Source organism: Macrobrachium nipponense, chromosome 42 (assembly GCF_015104395.2).
Source record: "Macrobrachium nipponense isolate FS-2020 chromosome 42, ASM1510439v2, whole genome shotgun sequence".
Lineage (NCBI taxonomy): Eukaryota > Metazoa > Arthropoda > Malacostraca > Decapoda > Palaemonidae > Macrobrachium > Macrobrachium nipponense.
In genome coordinates this window covers 51,349,487-51,364,486 of record NC_061103.1, presented here as the reverse complement: position 1 = coordinate 51,364,486, position 15,000 = coordinate 51,349,487, and the positions used below count along the sequence as shown (strand labels likewise).

The following is a 15,000-nucleotide window of genomic DNA, read 5'->3' as shown; positions in this document are numbered from 1 at the left end:
CAAAAAGAATGGAAATTCATGCAGATATATTATGTCATAAACACAAAAGAAAGTCATACACAGTAGACTAACTCAAGCAATTCTGAAAAAGACAGAATATCATATTTGTTACATCGTCTACAAATTTTATGGTAAGAAATAAACACATGTACTTTTGTTTATTGAGGGAACATATGAAAACCATAAGCTTTTGATGTTATTGGCCAGAGAAACAAGTTCTGTTATTTATCAGTGAGCCTCATAAAGGATGCACATTTCTCACCTAGACTAAATTGAAGCCCACAACCAGAGGCATCCATCTGATTATTTACTTTTTTTTATCAGACATGTCCAGAAATACGGACATATATGATATTTGAGTAAAAATTTTCCAAAGTCATAGTGGGAACTCTATGCATTTATTTACAGAAAATGTAATTACATAATAATTAGGTAAATACATATTCTCGAAACTGCAAACTATTCATATCGCCAATTGGCAACTGCCAACGCGCCAACGGCTCTAGCTGAGAGGGCCAGACCCCACGATATCTTGCGTCTCTCGGTACTACTGTCAAACTGAGTCAAGTACGGATGCAACATAATTAGACATATTCTTCATTTTCTCTTTACATATTACACGCATCTAAATCTGAAAGCACCAGCGTATTCGGGTGATTTTATTGTTTAAAAACACATGTTTTATTTTATCTTGATCTCATGAATTATGCAAAATCCGACGATAAATAAAAACAGGTATAAAGAATGAAATGTTTCTCTCTTCACTTCTACTCGTTGTAATTCCTTTGTTTATTGATTTCAGGAAAAGATTAATTAATTGTACATTTAATACCGAATCCCTTTGGTATGACCAAAACTTTCCTATCTTTTGTAAAACGTGAGATAAATGAAGATAAATTGTCAAACATAATGCTAGTTTTCTAAGCTACAAACGAAAATATGACCCACTGAGCGAGCAGTCTGCCTCCCGGTACCAGCCAATCAGAGGCCGCCAAACAAACGTCTCGTAGGCACAAGAATCTACCTTATGTGAATGGACTATAAAGTAGTGAATGTATGAAAGCAAGATTGTTGGTTTTCTGTATGTATTTGTTAAATTTGTATTCTGTCGTGTCTAATTATTAAAACACCAATAAAAGCAATTTTGATGCTGGTCACTAATGCACTTAAAGTTGAATGGGAAACAGACAACAAAATGTCTTTTCTTGATGTTTTCATAATTAGAGACATGACAGAATAAAAGTTTACCACATACGAGGTATAATTCTGACTAGGTTCATCCATTCTGATGTCTTCAGAGAACAGGCACATCGTGGAAGAGAGGAATGACAAATGTCCTGGAATGTTTACAAAGAAGCGATGCTGCTGATTATTGCTTATGAAAACAAGTAAAAAATGCGCCGAAGTTTCTCTGGCGCAATCGAGTTTTCTGTCTCGTGGTGGCCTCAGCCACGGCCCATAAAGCCCAGCCACGTACAGGTGGTGGCCTATGTTGTTGATACCTGTATTACTGCCAAAAGTACGATTATGGCTAACTTTGACCTTTAATACAATAAAAAAAAACTATTGAGGCTAGAGGGCTGCAATTTGGTACGTTTGATGATTGGAGGGTGGATGGTCAACTTACCAATTTGCAACCCTCTAGCCTCAGTAGTTTTCAAGATCTGAGGGCGGACGGACAGACAAAGCAGTCACAATAGTGTTCTTTGACAGAAAACTGAAAAAGAGGAGACGAGTACATATCTTGCAAGCGAGCGTGTCAATGTCGCCTGACGAAGCCAAGAGAAAGATATCCCAGAGGAGTCAGGGACGAGAGAGAGAGAGAGAGAGCGCAGAAGGCATAATCTAATTCGTGATGAAATTTTAACCAAAGAAAATTGCAGTCATTTTCTCTCTCTCTCTCTCTCTCTCTCTCTCTCTCTCTCTCTCTCTCTCTCTCTCTCTCTCTCACTTGACACCCGGACGTGGAATTACAAAGCAGGAATTATTATTTCCGTCATGAGTCAAGTTTCATCGCGTTTTGTAATCTATGATGTCACAATTGTTTGTCCCTTGCTTATCCAATTAATCTTTCCCATAAATCCCACCTTATATATTTGTTTCAAGATAATAAATTTGCATTGTAATGCATAGGGCCTCTCTCTCTCTCTCTCTCTCTCTCTCTCTCTCTCTCTCTCGTCTAGAAAAAAGATTTCATTCCCTCTTCATAATTTTCCTTTCCTGTATTTGTTCGTCCATATCAGAGACTTATTTATGAGCATGGAACCATATCAAAATATTCATTGAGGTGTTCCCCTCACCCTAACTCCTCCACCCTCCCCTCCCGCCCGCCCGCCCAGACCGGGTGTTACCTACTGTTTGTTTGTTTGTCATTCCGACCTTTGGTCCCCTCCTTCGGGAGAGAGGCCCACCCCCCACCAGCTGTTATTATATTCACTACTTATTTTGGTGCTTGAAATTCCCTGTTGACCTCTCCAGCCTTTCGCTGTAGTCTTCATCTCCATCCTTTCCTGTCTTCTTCTCTTTCTTCCCCTCCTCTGCTGAAGGCTTATTTGAATTCCCGAAGAGATTGACTCCTTTATTTTGCATCCCCGTAGTGATTGCATGCTCGCCTACCGATTCGGTAGTCGCGAGTTCGGTTCCCCGCTCTGCCATCGTAGAACCAGAGGAATGTATTTCTGGTGATGAGAAATTCATTTCGCGATATAATGTGGTTCGGATCCCACAATAAGCTGTAGGTCCCGTTGCTAGGTGACCAATTGGTTCCTAGCAAGTAAAAAAAATATCTAACCCTTCGTACCAGCCCTTCATAGGAGAGCTGTCACTCAGCTCAGTGATCTGGTTAAACGAAGATGTACTTAACTTTTAGTGCGCCTCGTGTTCTGCACTGTAGGACTTCTTCGGCTCTTGGCTGTAAACCCTTTCATTCCTTTTCCCGTACCTCCGTTCATATTCTCTATTCCGTCCTGCTATCCACCCTCTTTAACAATTGTTGCATAGTGCGACTGTTTCTCCTCCTGTTACACCTTTTAAACCTTACCGTCAATTTCCGTTTCAGCGCTGAATGACCTTCTAGGTCCCAGCGCTTGGCCCTCGGCTTCAATTCTGGATTCTCTAGTTTATCTTATTTAGCCTAAACTGAATCTGGTTTAGTTCCACCTTTTGAATTTAATCCGATTCGGTGAAGCCTGGCAGTCCACCTCTTCTCTTTTCTTTTGCTCTTGTTTCTGCTGGTTTTCATGGGTCAGTATTCATCAGAATAAAAAAAAAAGGCAGAAATATGATTCTCGTGATGAACAGAGCGACATCTCCTCTTAATTGTAATTTGTATCTTGTCATTTGCTGAAATAACAGCCTTTCAGAAATTATATGCCATTCGTCAGTTGTTTTACTATTTGGCTGGCAATAGATGTGTCCTGTCGTTTCTCTGGCTGTGTGTGTTTGCTCTCTCTCTCTCTCTCTCTCTCTCTCTCTCTCTCTCAGTGGAGAAGTATGTGGCAACCCACCCTTACCCTTGCTGGTGTGCAGTTTCATATCTATTTTTACACTTTTTTTATACCTTCCCCTCTTTCATTGATATTTCTCATTTGCCTTTCACATGTACAGCACCTCTGTGTCGATTGGTTTCACGCCTACGAACGTGTTGGTGGACACCGCCCATTCCCTGCGACGTCAGTCCTGGAATTGTGTTTGCTAATAATAGCCCAAATCTCGTTTCCTGTCGCCAGACTCCCTACCTGCCCTGGGTCGCTGGCTCGTGCTTCGCTTAGGAATACAACAGCCGTGTCCCGACGCTAGACGGCTTCAGCAATGACCATTCTCTTATTATTATTATTATTATTATTATTATATTATTATTATTATTATTATTATTTAAAGATAGGAGACCCTTTCTAAAGCATATTGTGTTAAAGAGAATGGCAGCATAATGGAATTGATTTTATATATGGCCTTTTCAGCTCTCCTCATCAAGGCTGATATTTGCTAACAACTGGCCGATGTTCTCGTTCTGGACAAGGAAATGGTTTCTAGAAATATTGAGTTATTCATATGGTAGTTAAATGTGGCGTCTTGTCGCCGTAGAGTTCGCCGATTGCAGTGTCCTGAAATCAGGATTTGTCGCCTTCACGTGGGTAGAATCTTCTCGGTCGTTTCTTAAGGGCGTACGGGAATGCCACAGTTTCCAACCGTCTCAGCGCTTGGCTTCCTGCCTCAGTACTGTATTCTAATCTCTATAGGACACGTAGAAAATGTCATCTTAATTCGTTACAACACCAACCTTTCGCCCTGTCAGCTTGTGTAATGTGAAGGGTCACTCTTCATTTAGGGGCAAAGGCCTGAGTTAGGATTCTGGAGAAGTCACTGAAGTGGACGCTACGACGACATAAGTCATAAGCAGTAACGCGAAGTTCGTCCTTTATTTCTAGATTATTTATGCACTTTCCCGATGTCGGGTTACTTTGTGGGATGACTGGATTTCAGGGCAAGTCTCAAGGTGTATCGTCCATCGCTGGCCACATCCCTCGATGCCACGATAATGACGTCAGCATCGCTCATCCGCACACTCCGCCCCGACCTCGTCAGAATTGATAATCGTCCCCGTGATGATTATAAGTCAAAGTATCGCGAACAACATTTCATCCCACCTGTCTCGATCGAAGAATTGTAACGAAGATTAAGGACAGTGAAGTCATGACTACCTCGGAATTAAAGTCAGATTATGAACGTCAATTCATTAAAAGGTTGTCTGGGCGAAGTAGCGAGACAGATAGATCGGCTAAAAGAGTAGTCAGATTTGCATTGGGGAGAAGTCATTACTCAATGTGATGATAAAGTGAGAATTAAAAGTATCTTATCCCTGACACAGCAACGCCCCTTTTAAGAATCTTAATTTCTCAATATAATCGTAGAATCGAGCAACTGATAGTGTTTGACATTGTGGAGATTGATCATATAAAGAGAGAGAGAGAGAGAGAGAGAGAGAGAGAGAGAGAGAGAGAGAGAGAGAGAGAGAGACGCCCTTCCCAGTAGAACTGTAGTTAGGGATAAGACCAAGTAAGACGTGAGGAGCCGGAGAGAGAGAGAGAGAGAGAGAGAGAGAGAGAGAGAGAAAGGAACTGCGACACAATTAAATATTTCCGTTACACCTGTGGGTGAATAGCACAGAAAACAGAGGCGAATGGATCAGCTGTTGTGATTGAGTGCCCTGGAGTGTGTGTGTGTGTGTGTGTGTGTGTGTGTGTGTGTTGTGTGGGTTTGTTTGTGTGTAAGGGAGTCGACAGTTTTCTGAAAATGCCACGAGATAAAATCTTCATAGAAAAAGAGAGTAACTTATTGTGCTCTCCTTCCTCCCTCTTCGATAAAGCAAACCATCCACATACTAAGAGTGAGGAGGTGCCTTGCTTAGTCCACGAGAACGCGCGTACCAGTAGGGGTCATGAAGAAGTGTGTCCGTCTCAAAATGACAGGGGTTATCATCAAACCCTCCTGACGCACTTAACGAGGAAAAGATGTCTCACTTTTGTTTCGTTTCGTTACAGTCCCAAGCATACCGTGAGTGAGTCTACGTACTTGTCATTGTATTATTTTCTATTGCATTTCAGGTCATTTTAAACGCATGTTATTGCACTGCATCTAAGTTTTATTAGTTTCTATTGATGCCAACTGTGCAGTGTCCAAATTTCATATCATTGTCGTCAGTGATGTTGTGCTGTGCCAGAGATTTCGTGACTTTCCGTTGATGTTGTGAGAATGGAATGTGTATTTCTTTTGAAAAACAACTATTCGTGTTTTTGTGCAGTCTGTCTCTTTTCAATATATACGATTCTTTTTTTTTATTGCAGAAGGAATTCAGTAACTTTTCTCATACTTGTTCCAGATTTCTGTTTCCCTTTTTTTACAGATATTTTTTAATTGAATGTGAATATACATTTTTTTCCTGTATGACACATTGTAGACGTGAGTTTTATTTGTTGTAACTTGTGTTTGTAATACACCAAACCGTTATAGCAGTGTCTCGGAGCGTGTTATTTGTCAGAATTCCAGCCGGCAATCAGGGGAAATCGCGCAGCGTTGCAATAAACCTGTAGTCTCAACTACTTAGTCTTCATTGCAGATCTTCATGTTCCAGACGCAGAGCTTCAAGTCTAAACTCCCCTTTGCTTTCAGGCAGAAACGTCTAAAACCTAATGTCCTTTGATTGATGAATCACTAGGGAGACCTGTATCTTGATCCTCCTCCCTTCCTACTCTTCCACGCAGAGCCACCAGGCCCTCCCTCCTGGGAAACGGACCTCGGGAGAGAAGTCGTGTCGGGGGCGACCCTGGACCTCTCCTGCAGCGCCGTCGGAGGCGCCCCTTCCCCCACACTAAGGTCAGTGGTCCAGCTGTTGCTGCTTTCTGTCTTTAAGACTAAAATCATCTTTGTGCAAAGTTTATCTTAAGGTGAGGGAAGTATTCATGAATACTAGTAGCTACCTCTGCCATAGAGCGTCAATCACTGGAGTATTGGCGACCTCCCTGCCGAGGAGCGTCTGACCTCGGGCGGCCATATTGAAAGGTCTCGGTCCAGCTCATAGTACCATACTTTATGACTATTATTATTTTTGCTGTTATTTTTGTCATTTTTGCTCATATTATTATCTTAGTTTGTAATATTGTTATTACTATAACAATGTCATTATTATTATTATTATTTTTTTTTTTTTTTTGCTCTATCACAATCCTCTAATTCGGCTGGGTGGTATTTATAGTGTGGGGTTCCGGGTTGCATCCTGCCTCCTTAGGAGTCCATCATTTTTCTTACTATGTGCGCCGTTTCCAGGATCACACTCTTCTGCATGAGTCCTGGAGCTACTTCAGCCTCTAGTTTTTCCAGATCCTTTTCAGGGATCTTGGGATCGTGCCTAGTGCTCCTATGATTATGGGTACGATTTCCACTGGCATATCCCATATCCTTCTTATTTCTATTTTCAGATCTTGATACTTATCCATTTTTTCCCTCTCTTTCTCTTCAACTCTGGTGTCCCATGGTATTGCGACATCAATGAGTGATACTTTCTTCTTGACTTTGTCAATCAACGTCACGTCTGGTCTGTTTGCACGTATCACCCTATCCGTTCTGATACCATAGTCCCAGAGGATCTTTGCCTGATCGTTTTCTATCACTCATTATTATTATTATTATTATTATTATTATTATTATTATTATTATTATTATTATTATTATTAGGAAGGAGGCCTTCTCTGAGGGCAGTAGCATTGAATACAATAGCTGTTTCAACGGCGTTTAATTTATATAGAATCTTCTCTATTCTTCTTATTATCTTTTTCTCGTCAGCATGCAGCTGGTGTATCAAGTTTCCTAAGGACATGTAAAGATTTCCATTTGTCTTAGGTTTATTCCTCTAACGTGTCGACAGCGCACAGGCAGTCATCTATGAGAGTATACAGTAGAGTGAATTAAGATACGTTTTACAAGTATTTATAGCATGCAAGGTCGTGTACAATCGGTGGGCGGGTCGGTGAGCAGGGATTTTAATTGGTCGTTGGATGGTAACGAAATCTCTCCCTGAGGTGATGAGATCTGCGTAGTCTGGCCGAAGTTATTAGCGTGGGTTTGGTGTTGGTTGGGGTACCCACCTCTTGGGTGGCAGTTACTACTGCATTCTGGAAAGATGACACATCTTCCGCTCGTTCTCTCCTGCTTTCTCTCTCAGCTTCTCTTCCTCTCTTTCTCTCTCTCTCAGTTTCTTTCTTTCTCTCTCTGCAAATTCCTCTCTCTCTCTCTCTCTCTCTCTCTTTTTCTCGCTCGCTCATTCTTATTCTCTCTCTTTCTCTCTCTGCTTGTTCCTCTCTCTCTCTTTCTCTCTCTATTTCTCTCTTTCTCTCTCTCTGTCTCTCTCGAAAAGCTATTAGATATGCTACTAGAATACAACATTCAACAAATAAATCACCTGCCAACAAGAAAGGAAAATACTTTAGACCTAGTATTTGTGAACGAGATGAATTATGTTAAAGAAATAATAGTTTATAATGCGAGTATTCAGACCATAATGTCATAGAATTAAACAGTCCATTCCAAAACAAGTGAAAACAGAGATAGGCAAGAAATGAAAAAGTGGGAAGGATATGGAAAATACAACTTCTACAGTAAAAAATATAAAATGGTCAGAAATAAATGAAGAAATAAACAAAGATCGGGATAACATTTTCGTAAGTGATGACTTAAGGGTAAATACGGAGATATTATATAAAATATTAGAGAAAACAGTGGATAAATATATACCGAAGAAGAAAAGTAAACATCAGTCATGCATACCAAGAGACAGAAGGATCTTGTTCCAGAAAAATCAGAAAATGGAAAAAAAAGGTCTTGCAAAAGAAAAAAAAAGCATGGAAAGTTATAGAACTAAAAAGTAAGATAGAAAATGCAGAACAAAAGATTATACAATCAAAAGAAAATGAAAAAACGGGACTTGGAAGAAAAAACCCTAGTAAATATCAAGCAAAAAACGAACGAAACCAAACCCAAAACAAACCAAACCAACCCTAATAAAATATTCAAGCAAAAACCTCCCACCAAACTATTATACTCATACGCGAAAAAGATGAATAAAAAAAGAAGAAAATAGAAATAGGCCCTCTAAGAATTGAAGGGAGATTAACGAATGAAAAAAAAAAAAAGGAAATGCAACATATTGGCAGACGATATAAGAGAGAATTCACCCTAGAATAGATAATAAAAAGATAATGATATAGAAGTAAGGGAAGAAAATAGTGAATATTTAGCTGACATAGATATTATTGAAGCTGATATTGTGCAGGCTATCAATGAAACTAAAAATGGAGCTGCAGCAGGGCCTGATGGTGTTCCTGCTATTTTGTTAAAGAAAGTAGTTCATTTTTAAGAAGCAGCTGGCTGGTTTTCATGTTTTTGTAATAAATTATGAGGCTAATTTTATCACTTTCTGTAGTGGGGGAGACATTTTCATTGATTATTTTCCTTATAGCCTTTTCGTCTTCCAAATATTTGTGGTGCATATGAATTTTTATAAAATATCTTTATAGCTCCACTTTGAAAGAGAGAGAGAGGAAGAAGCAGAGAGAAAGAGAAAGAGAGAGAGAGGAACAAGCAGAGAGGGAAAGAGAAAGAATAAGAAAGAGCGAACGAGAAAGAGAGAGAGAGAGAGAGGAGACGAGAGAGGAGAGAGAGAGAGAGAAGAGAGAGAGAGAGAGGAATTTGCAGAGAGAGAAAAGAAAAAAAAAGCAAAGAAACTGAGAGAGAGAGAAAGAGAGGAAGAAGCAGAGAGAGAAAGCTGGAGAGAACGAGCGGAAGATGTGTCATCTGTCCAGAATGCAGCAGTAACTGCCACCCAAGAGGGTGGGTACCCAACCAAACACCCAACCCACGCTAATAAATCGGCCAGACTACGCAGATCTCATCGCCTCGGGGAGAGATTTCGTTACCATCCAACGACCAATTAAAATCCCTGCTCACCGACCCGCCCACCGATTGTACACGACCTTGCATGCTATAAATACTTGTAAAACGTATCTTAATTCACTCTACTGTATACTCTCATAGATGACTGCCTGTGCGCTGTCGACACGTTAGAGGAATAAACCTAAGACAAATGGAAATCTTACATGTCCTTAGGAAACTTAATACCACCAGCTGCATGCTGACGAGAAAAAGAAAACAAAATAAGAAGAATTGAGAAGATTCTATATAAAATAAATGCCGTTGAAACTGCTATTGTATTATTATTATTATTATTATTATTATTATTATTATTATTATTTTTTTTTTTTTTTTTTTTTTTGCTCTATCACAGTCCCTCCAATTCGACTGGGTGGTATTTATAGTGTGGGGTTCCGGGTTGCATCCTGCCTCCTTAGGAGTCCATCACTCTTCTTACTATGTGTGCCGTTTCTAGGATCACACTCTTCTGCATGAGTCCTGGAGCTACTTCAGCCTCTAGTTTTTTCTAGATTCCTTTTCAGGGATCTTGGGATCGTGCCTAGTGCTCCTATGATTATGGGTACGATTTCCACTGGCATATCCCATATCCTTCTTATTTCTATTTTCAGATCTTGATACTTATCCAATTTTCCCTCCTCTTTCTCTCAACTCTGGTGTCCCATGGTATTGCGACATCAATGAGTGATACTTTTCTTCTTGACCTTGTCAATCAACGTCACGTCTGGTCTGTTTGCACGTATCACCCTATCCGTTCTGATACCATAGTCCCAGAGGATCTTTGCCTGATCGTTTTCTATCACTCCTTCAGGTTGGTGCTCGTACCACTTATTACTGCAAGGTAGCTGATGTTTCTTGCACAGGCTCCAGTGGAGGGCTTTTGCTACTGAATCATGCCTCTTTTTATACTGGTTCTGTGGCAAGTGCCGGGCATTCACTTGCTATGTGTTTATGGTTTCACTTTTCGTATTGCACTTCCTACATATGGGAGAGATGTTATTTCCGTCTATCGTACTTTGAACATATCTGGTTCTTAGGGCCTGATCTTGTGCCGCTGTTATCATTCCTTCAGTTTCCTTCTTTAGCTCTCCCTCTGTAGCCATTGCCAATTGTCATCGCTGGCTAGTTCTTTTGTCTGTCTCATGTATTGTCCGTGCATTGGTTTGTTGTGCCAGTCCTCTGTTCTTTCTGTCTTTCTCTGTCTCTGATTATTCTGGGTCTTCGTCTGCTTTTATTAGTCCTTCTTCCCATGCACTCTTTAGCCACTCTTCTTCACTGGTTTTTCAGATATTGCCCCAGTGCTCTGTTTTCGATGTTGACGCAGTCCTCTATACTTAGTAGTCCGCTCCCTCCTTCCTTTCGTGTTATGTATAGTCTGTCCGTATTTGCTCTTGGGTGTAGTGCTTTGTGTATTGTCATATGTTCCTGGTTTTCTGATTTATGCTGCGGAGTTCTGCCTTCGCCCATTCCAATATTCCTGCGCTGTATCTGATTACTGGCACTGCCCATGTGTTTATGGCTTTTATCATATTTCCGGCGTTGAGTTTGACTTGAGTATCGCCTTGAGTCTCTGCATATATTCTTTCCTGATCGTGTTCTTCATCTCTTGGTGTTTTATATCTCCTCCTTCCATTATTCCCAGGTATTGTATCCTGTCTCATCTATGTGTTTGATGTTGCTCCATCTGGTAGTTTTATCCCTTCAGTTCTCGTTACTTTTTTTTGCCTTTTTGCATGTTGACTAAGGCGCATTTTTCTATTCCAAACTCCATCCTGATGTCCCCAGATATAATCCTTACAGTCTGGATTAGGGTATCTATTTCCTTGATGCTCTTACCATACAGCTTGATGTCGTCCATGAACATCAGATGGTTGATTCTGTTGCCTCTTTTCTTGAGTTGGTACCCGGCATCCATCTTCTGTAGTACTTTTGTCATGGGAATCATGGCTACTACGAAGAGTAGTGGGACAGTGAGTCGCCCTGGAAGATCCCTCTCCTGATATTAACCTCTGCTAGTCTTATTCCAGAGCTTGTAAGTATTGTATTCCAGTTGCGCATTGTATTTTTGAGGAAGCTGATGGTATTTTCCTCTGCCCCATATATTTTCAGGCATTCTATTAGCCATGTGTGTATATCATGTCGAAGGCTTTCTTATAGTCTATCCATGCCATGCTTAGGTTGGTTTTCCTTCTTCTCCTACTGTTCTTCATTACCATTTTGTCTATCAGGAGCTGGTCTTTTGTGCCCCTACAACTTCCTTGCTGCAGCCTTTCTGTTGGTGGGGGATGGTGTTTGGCTCCTCTAGGTAGTGTATAGCCTTTCACTGATGATACCTGTTAGTAACTTCCACATTATTGGTAGGCAGGTGATAGGCCTGTAGTTACTGGCTATATTTCCCTACTCTTGTCTTTTTGTACTAAGGATGTTCTTCCTGTGGTCATCCATTTGGGTGCTTGGTGATTTGAGATACAATGCTGGAGTTGTTCTGCTATTCGTGGGTGTAGGGCCTTGAAGTTTGAGCCAGTATCCATGACTTCATCGGGACCTGGGGCTTTCCAGTTTGGGCATTTTCTTAAGTTGGTGTCTGACTGTGTCTGTCGTGATGTCTGTGAATCTTTGTTTTATTCTCCCTGTTTCTTCTTCCTTGACTTCCTGGAGCCATGTTGCATGTTTGTTGTGTGATACCGGATTGCTCCATATGTTTTCCCAGAGTCTCTTACTTGGTTCGGCTTCGGGAAATTTCTGGGTGGTTGTCTTCCCCTCTTAGTTGGCTGTATAGTCTTTTCTGGTGGTTCCGAATAGTTTGTTCTGTTGGTATCCCTTATTCTGTCATGTACCGTTGGATCTTATGTGCTTTGGCCTTAACCGCTGTTTTACATCTTCTATTGTGTTGTTTAGTCCCCTCTCTTGTACTTTGTATTTCTCGTTGAGTTCCTCCCTTGTTTTCTTGCTTCTTAGCCTTTTTTCTGCCATCTCTGTCAGTTTACTCAAGTCAGATCTCATCACCATGATTTGCTTTTTTTCCAGGCGCCTTTTCCAAGGAGGTTGCTGTTTTGGTTGCTGTTGGGTTGGTTGTGCTGGTGGTGTTGGTGTTCGAATTCCCATCAGTTTCTGCTACTAATCTTGCTCCTGCATATGTCAAGTTATTTGTTTCTGTGATACTGGTGGTGTGTATTATGCCCATTATTTCATTGACCTCACTTGTTTTCTCCCTTAATTTCTTGGTGTTGTAGGCTTTCATGGAGGGGATCTTTGTTCTCTCTGTATCTGGCTCCATCCAGTTGTCTAATCTTTTCTACCCATTCCGTCCTCTCTGTTACTTCGTCGGTGTTTCTTCGTGTGTCGTTGTTTGATACCTCATCCTCCCTGTCGTTCTTCTGTGGCATCGTCTCTCAGTTCGTCTTCGTGTAATTCGTTGTCGTGTGACATTTCCCTTTCCAGTTCTTCTCTTTCTGTTGGGGAGAGACCAGTTCTTTTTCTTTATGTTCCTTGCTTGGTCTGCCAGCTCTGCTCTGTTTGGGGGGTGTTATTCCTCTCATTCCAGATGTTGACCAATCTTCTTCTATATCCTCTCTCCGTCGGGTTGCTTCTGATGTAGCATCTCCATATTTCCTTATCTTCTCTTGTCCATTTCTTCCTTCCTTTTGCCTCTGTAGCTCCAATCTCAGGCTGTTGATTATTGTCGTTGTGGTGATCAGTTGCTGGATGACGACCTCCAAGTACCTGACCGTCTTCCCCTTCAATTGGGTTGAATACCTGGTTGCCGGACGAAGCTCCTCTGTTGCCAGAGGTTCCATTTACGTCGTTGTCGTTTAATCCTTCATTTCTTTCCATCATTGCTGAGTTTTGCTATTTAACCCATAGCTGGACCCTACCCCATCAGGGATAGGTACTCATTTACAGCTGAGTAGACTGAGGAAATTATGGTAAAGATCCTTTCCCAAGGAATCAACGCCGAGGAGAGCGGTCACCCATCCAACGACTGACCAGAGCCAATGCTGCTTAACTTGACTTAAGTCTATTGACGACCTAACCCACTCCTCCACGGCGCCACATTATTATTATTATAATTATTATTATTATTATTATTATTATTATTATTATTATTATTATTTTATTATTATTATTATTATTATTATTATTATTATTATTGTGGTCAAGGCCTAAGCATCAGCTCGTGGATCTAAGCAGTGTCTAGCGTAAATGGTTCCAGGACTTTCCTTGCATACAGTCACTAAACACAAACTAGACAGTAATGTACAATTATTAATCACCAACATTCATAATACACTTACATGCACTATACACTACACACTCACTAAATAACTCACTGTAACCCCAAACATTCAATAAACAATCACTAAACACTCACTCCTAAACATTCATTAAAACACCAAACACTCACCAAGAATTCGCTAAGCACTCACTATGCACCAAACACTCAGCAAACCATAAACACTCATTAAACACTAAATACTCAATAAACCCTAATTGTTCATTAAACCCCTAAACACTCATTAAACACTTGAACAGTCAATGAACATTCACTAATTCTCATTAAACACTCACTAAACACTTACACATTAAACATTCACCAAACACTTACCTTCACAAGCCCGCCTTAGTGGCGTGGCGGTATGATCTTGGCCTGCCACCTCGGTGGCCGCGAGTTCGATTCGCGGGCATTCCACTGATGTGTGAGAGATGTGTATTTCTGGTGATAGAAATTCACTGTCGACGTGGTTCGGAAGTCACGTAAAGCCGTTGGTCCCTTTTCTGAATAACCACTGGTTCCATGCAACGTAAAAACGCCGAACAAAGAAACAAAACAAAATTCACTAAACAGTCAGAAGTTAGATTAAACCAGCTTTGTACTTGCACGTGTTCTTGCTTTTCAGGAGCCAGTAAACTAAATAGTCACTTAACATTTACTGAATACTTACTAAACATTACCTAAACATTAACATTCACTAAACCCCAAAAACTCACTAAACATGCACTGAATACTTACATACTAAACATTTACTAACATTCATTAAACATTCACTAAACCCTAAAAAACTTACTAAACATTCACTGATTACTTACACAATAAATATTCACAAAACATTTCACTGGATACTAATAACTTACACATTGGGCATTCACTGAATACTTACCCAATAAACATTTGCTGACATTAGCAAAACATTCACTAAACCCTAAACGCTCACTAAACATTCACTGAATGCTTACACACTCGCTAAACATTCACTAAATGCTTACACACTAAACACGCGGAAAACATTCACTAACCCTTAACCTGAACAATAACCAAACCCTATACTAAACATTCACTAAACCCTTACTCATAAACTTTCACTAAACACTTACTCACTAAACCCTAAACATTTGCTAAACTCACACTCATTAAACATTGAAAAAATTCACACTCGCACTAAGGTTCTGTTCAATTTGAGGGTATCAGACCCTTAAAGATGGCCGCAAGGCTTTGTAGCGCCGCCCGGTGGAAGACCACCG

The 15,000-nt window shown here is 40.6% G+C and overlaps 1 protein-coding gene across 1 annotated transcript in view; it reads left to right on the top strand.

The window, feature by feature from the left end:
• Positions 1-6,263: 6,263 nt before the first annotated feature.
• LOC135213209 (uncharacterized) overlaps positions 6,264-15,000 on the top strand; it is a 106,025-nt gene continuing 97,288 nt past the window's right edge. The window contains exon 1 of the mRNA XM_064247190.1: positions 6,264-6,372. The gene's annotated coding sequence lies outside the window, so the exon portion shown is untranslated. The remainder of the gene's footprint in view (positions 6,373-15,000) is intronic.